Genomic DNA, 6000 nt, shown 5'->3' on the forward strand with positions numbered 1-6000 from the left:
TTTCTCCCCGCCCGAGCCCCCCTTCTGGCTGCGCGTCCTCGGCTGGCTCGGGGATGGCGCCGCTCCTCCCTGGGAGACCCTAGGGAGACCCGCCTCACGGCCTGCCCACCTCCTCTCGCTCTAAAGCGGCCGCTGGAGGAGCCACAAGTCTGGCGGGTCCATGTCGAGGTGCCCTGGGCTCCCGCACGACCCACAGCCTCCTGCGTGCCGCACCTTTTGTGTCCTGCAGCCGCCCGCGTCCTCTCTGGGACCCCTTCCTTCCCTGAGTCCGTCCACATCCCCTGCGGTTCCTCTGAAATCCGCACCCCCCAACCCCGGAACCTTGGCTCTTCCGCGCGCTCCTCGTCCCCGCATCCCCAGCCCCCAGGTGTCCTCCGCGTTCTGTATCCCCCTGCACCACACCGCTCCCTCTATCCCTGCCCTCCGCACTGGGACCCTCGGGGACCAAAATCGTCCAAGATGCCTTCCCTGGTGTCGAGTTTATGTTAAGGTGTGGGGTGAGGAGACCAAAAAACAGTGGATGTGGTAACCACAGGAACGCCACGTGTCCGAGTCGGGCGCCTGTCGGAGGAAGCGAGACGGGAGGAAAGGCTGCGGCTCGCGCCCTGTGCAGCGACAGTGTGGACCCCATTGCAATTCCCCAACGGCTGCCACCCGCAAGGTCAACACACAGGCCCCCTCCACCCCTCCCAGTCGCCCACCTCCCATCCCTGCAGAAGGCACCTTAGAGCCGGTGTCTGGGCCTTAAGGAGCCTGGGTAGGGGTCAGGCGGGTGGGCGGAGCGGGACTGAGGCTGCGGGGCGGAACCGCACTCCTGGCTGCCAGCACTGCCTGGGTCCTGCTGAGGCTGCTGGGCCGCCGCTGAGTCCGCGCGCGCCCTCTCCCGGCCGCCAGGAGCATCGGCCAGAACGTCTCCAGATTCCGGCCCTGAACCCGGATGAGGCCCTGCCCAGCGCTCGGTGCTGTGCAAGGAAAATGAGACCGCGAGGTGAAAAGCGCTGAGGCTGTGCACGCAAGGGCCAAGCAGAGGATGCGTTATTACTGTTTTCTTCTTGATGATAAAACCAGGTGTTGACAAATGCCGGAGAGTTCGGCATTCGCAGGACATGGGTTGAATGTAACTTGCATTCTTCCAGTGCGGCAATCTCACTTCTAGAACTCTGTCCTAGGAACATACGAGGCTATTTCAGGATTGCTTACAACCTGGAAGCAACTGGGATGTATCTTGCCATTGGAGCTGGTGGATTTCACGCATCCCTGCAGTGGGCATCAAGCAGCAAAAAGAATGTTGTGCAGCATTCATAAGAGGGAAGGCATTTGTAACACATTATGAAAAAACATGTGGACCGGGCACGGTGACTCATGCCTGTAATCCCAGTACTTTAGGAGGCCGAGGCGGGAGGATCACTTGAGGTGAGGAGTTCAAGACCAGCCTGGCCAACATGGCGAAACCCCGTCTCTACTAAAAATACAAAAATTAGCCAGGCATGCTAGCGCGCACCTGTAGTCTCAGCTACTCAGGAGGCTGAGGCAGGAGAATCACTTGAACCCGGGAGGCGGAGGTTGCAGTGAGCCGAGATCTCCCCACTGCACTCCAGCCTGGAGGACAGAGCGAGACTCTGTCTCAACAACAACTGTGTGGCATCACCTTGATTTTCTGAAAATAAAAAAAATTTAAAAAAATATATTTTTTGGCCAGGCGCGGTGGCTCAGGCCTGTAATCCTAGCACTTTGGGAGGCTGAGGCAGGCGGATCACCTGAGGTCAGGAGTTCGAGACCAGCCTGACCAACATGGAGAAACCCTGTCTCTATTACAAATACAAAATTGGCCGGGCGCGATGGCTCACGCTTGTAATCCCAGCACTTTGGGAGGCCGAGGCGGGTGGATCACGAGGTCAGGAAATCGAAATCACGGTGAAACCCTGTCTCTACTAAAAATACAAAAAAAAAAAAATTAGCCGGGCGTGGTGGCGGGCGCCCGTAGTCCCAGCTACTCGGAGAGGCTGAGGCAGAAGAATGGCGTGAACCCGGGAGGCGGAGCTTGCAGTGAGCCGAGATTGCGCCACTGCACTCCAGCCTGGGCGACAGAGCCAGACTCCGTCCCAAAAAAAAAAAAAACAAAATTAGCCAGGTGTGGTGGTGCATGCATGTAATCCCAGCTACTGGAGAGACTGAGGCAGGAGAATCACTTGGACCCAAGAGGCAGAGTTTGTAGTAAGCCAAGATCGCACCATTGCACTCCAGCCTGGGCAACAAGAGTGAAACTCTGGCTAAATATATTTATATATTTATATATATATATATAAAATATACACACACACACACACATATATTTTTAAATTTACCTCTAAGTAGTGGAATTACTGGAAGTAATTTGTAATTTTTCTCTCCTTTTCAAAATTAAAATTAATGACATCTACACTCAGCAACCACACATATGGGAGGGGTGCACCGTTCTTGGAGCTACTGCAATACCAGGTCAATGCATGGAGTGAACTGAGTAAGCTCCTATTGCAACCCCCTGCTCCAAAAATCCACTTTATATACATTTTTTTAGACAGGGTCTTACCATGTCACCCAAGCTGGAGCTCAGTGGTGCCATCATGGCTCACCTGCAGCCTTGACTTCCTGGGCTCAAGCAATCCTCCAGCCTCAGCCTCTTGAGTAGCTGGACTATAGGTGAGCTCAGGTGATCCTCCTGGCTCAGCTTCCCTAGTAGCTGGGACTACAGGCACGCACTACCACACCTAGCTAATTTTTGTATTTTTTTGTAGAGTCAGGGTCTCACTATGTTGCCCAGGCTGGCTCCCACTGGGTTGGCCTCTATCATACACCCCGGGGCACCCAGACTCCTCGGTGGCCCTTAGCGTCAGGTTCATAGACTCATCAGTCAGGGATTTCTGTTTCCTCTGTGGCTCTGCGGGGGATAGGGTTGTGACCTGTTTACCACTAGATCCTGGGAACCCTGCTTGGGCCTGTACATCAAGGTCCCCAAGAAGTGAAGGGGCAAGAAAGTGGCGAATTTTTAAAATTTTCAATTCAATTTAAAAAATTAATGTTTTAAAATTTGTGTTTGGATTTAAAATGTGAATGGATATCCATAATTACATTTTTTTTTTTTTTTTTGAGACGGGGTCTTGCTCTGTCACCCAGGCTGGAGTGCAATGGCATGATCTCGGCTCACCACAACCTCCACCTCCTGGGTTCAAGTGATTCTCCTGCCTCAGCCTCCTGAGTAGATGGGATTACAGGTGCCCACTGCCACACCTGGCCAATTTTTTGTATTTTTTAGTAGAGACAGGGTTTCACCATGTTGGCTAGGCTTGTCTCCAACTCTTGACTTCAGGTGATTCACCTGCCTCGGCCTCCCAAAGTACTGGGATTACAGGCATGAGCCACCATGCCTGGCCATAATTGCAATATTGTAAACAGTTATTTGTTTTTTGAGATGGAGACTCACTCTGTCACTCAGGCTGGAGTGCAGTGGCGTGATCTCAGCTTACTGCAACCTCCACCTCCCGGGTTCAAGCCATTCTCCTGCCTCAGCCTCCCGAGTAGCTGGGACTAGAGGCACCCACCACCACACCTGGCTAATTTTTGTATTTTTTTTTTTTTTAGTAGAGACGGGGTTTTGCCATGTTGGCCAGGCTGGTCTTGAAATCCTGACCTCAGCTGGTCTGCCCACCTCAGCCTCCCGAAGGCTGGGATTACAGGCATGAGCCACTGCACCTGGCCTATTATTTCAATTTTAATATCAAATTGCTAACACTAGGCTGGGCACGGTGGCTTGCACCTGTAATCCCAGCACTTTGGGAGGCCGAGATGGGAAGATCGCTTGAGCCCAGGAGTTTGAGACCAGCCTGGCCAACACAGCAAGACCCCATCTCCTCAAAAACTCAAAAAAGTAGCCAAGTGTGGTGGTGCCTGCCTGTAGTCTCAGCTGCTCAGGAGGCTGAGGTAGGAGGATGATTGCTTGAGCCTGGAAGGTCTGCTGCACTCCAGCCTGGGCAACAGAGCAGGACCCTGTCCGTCTCAAAAAAAAATAAAAATAAAAAAGAACAGGAGAGGGGCTCCAGGATATGGGTGGCAAAAAAAGGCAACATGGGGTCCTAACCTGGCCATTTTTGTCCTCACTGCTCACTGGGATGTGGTGTGGATGATGCTGGGTGACATCACGGAACCAGTGGCAATCCTCTCAGGCACACTCGCGTTAACATGGCTATGACTGGGAAGGGTGTGCTCAGAGCTGGAGGCAGAATGGTTTTGGAGTTTGCTGCCTGCATTTGGATGGTTTGGCAAAACAGAAGTGCGTGGAGGAGAGACAGAGGGAGGGAGAGAGAAAAAAGAGGAGAGAGAGTGGGAAGGAGAGCCGGGGAACCCAGGCCAGGGCTATACAGTATGCACTGTGTGCTCCTGCAACTTTTATGCTCCAAATGTTTCAAAATAAAACCAGAGGGGCCGGGCGTGGTGGCTCACACCTGTAATCCCAGCACTTTGGGAGGCCGAGATGAGCGGATCACGAGGTTAGGAGATCAAGACCATCCTGGATAACTGGATAACATGGTGAAACCCCGTCTCTACTAAAAATATAAAAAAATTAGCCGGACGTGGTGGCAGGCGCCTGTAGTCCCAGCTACTGGGGAGGCTGAGGCAGCAGAATTGTGTGAACTCGGGAGGCGGAGCTTGCAGTGAGCTGAGATGGCGTCACTGCACTCTCCAGCCCTCGGCCACAGAGCAAGACTCCGTCTAAAAAAAAAAAAAAACCAGAGGGTGAGGAAAATAGTCATGTGGCCAGGCCCAGCGTGCAGGCTCCACCTCCCCAGTATGCGTCTCCCTCCCGGCCGACTGGCAGCGCCACTGCTGAAAGACTCAGGCCCAGGTGCACCCTTGTTGTTCCCCTAACTCCACTTAAGGGGGCACCAAAAATGCTCCCCCCATCCCGGCCCTGCTGCTCCACAGCCACCCCTTACTGCCGGGTAAGGTTTCCCAGGCAACAGCAGGAGGGGCCCGATGGTGCCACACTGAGTACAGGACAGAGGCGCCCCACAGTGACCCTGCCCTCTGACCCACCCCGGCCTCCTCTTCCTCACTCCCACTTCTTGAGGTTGCACCCGAAACATCCTACCCTGAAATCCTCAGGTGTCCTTAACATCTGACAAGAACAGATAGCCAAGAGTGCTTGGGAATAGGCCTGGAGCAGTGGCTCATACCTTTAATCCCAGCACTTTGAGAGGCCGAGGCGGATGGACCACCTGAGGTCAGGAGTTCAAGACCAGCCTGGCCAACATGGTGAAACCCCATCTCTACTAAATATATAAAAATTAGCTGGGCATGGTGGCGGATGCCTGTAATCCCAGCTACTCAAGAGGCTGAGTCAAGAGAATCACTTGAACCCAGGAGGTGGTGGTTGCAGTGAGACCAGATCGTGCCACTGCACTCCGGCCTGTGTGACAAGAGTGAAACTCCACCTCAAAACAAACAAACAAAACCCTAACATTGCCTTGAGCCCAGAGGCAGTTTTCCAAGAATGAGAACTCATGGGAAGCTTCATGGGAAGCTTCTCGCTGACTTGGGAGCTCAAGTAGGGTGGCTGTGCTTCCTTCATCTCCCCACCAGCAGGGGTGGCACCCAGGGGGCCAGGGCAGGAACTCAGGTTCCCTCAGCCCACAAACCACCTGGAAAGAACACGACAGGCAGGCCGCATGTGCTTTTGTCAGGTTCCTCCCTGAACCCACCCATGAGCTGCAGGCCCACCTCTCCCTCAGCAGAATCCTGGAGCTACCATTCTCAGCAAGCCTGAGCTCCCTTAGTGCCGGGGAGCTGTCAGTCTGGGAAGCTTCACGGAGGAAGCGAGACTTGGGTCAGGGAGGGCAGTGACTAAGGGGCACTTTGGAAAGGCCTGGTAAGGGCTGGGGTGGGAAGACCCAGGGGTGGTGGCATCAGAACTGAGCCTCAAAGGACCCAGAAGCCTGGAATGTTTAAAACCTGCCCATTACGGGG

General features: G+C 54.0%; 1 protein-coding gene across 1 annotated transcript in view; it reads right to left on the bottom strand.

The window, feature by feature from the left end:
- Positions 1-821, bottom strand: part of FLYWCH1 (FLYWCH-type zinc finger 1) — a 44140-nt gene extending 43319 nt beyond the window's left edge. The window contains exon 1 of the mRNA XM_063618352.1: positions 724-821. The gene's annotated coding sequence lies outside the window, so the exon portion shown is untranslated. The remainder of the gene's footprint in view (positions 1-723) is intronic.
- Positions 822-6000: the final 5179 nt, after the last annotated feature.

Source organism: Symphalangus syndactylus, chromosome 14 (genome assembly GCF_028878055.3).
Source record: "Symphalangus syndactylus isolate Jambi chromosome 14, NHGRI_mSymSyn1-v2.1_pri, whole genome shotgun sequence".
Taxonomy (NCBI): Eukaryota; Metazoa; Chordata; class Mammalia; order Primates; family Hylobatidae; genus Symphalangus; species Symphalangus syndactylus.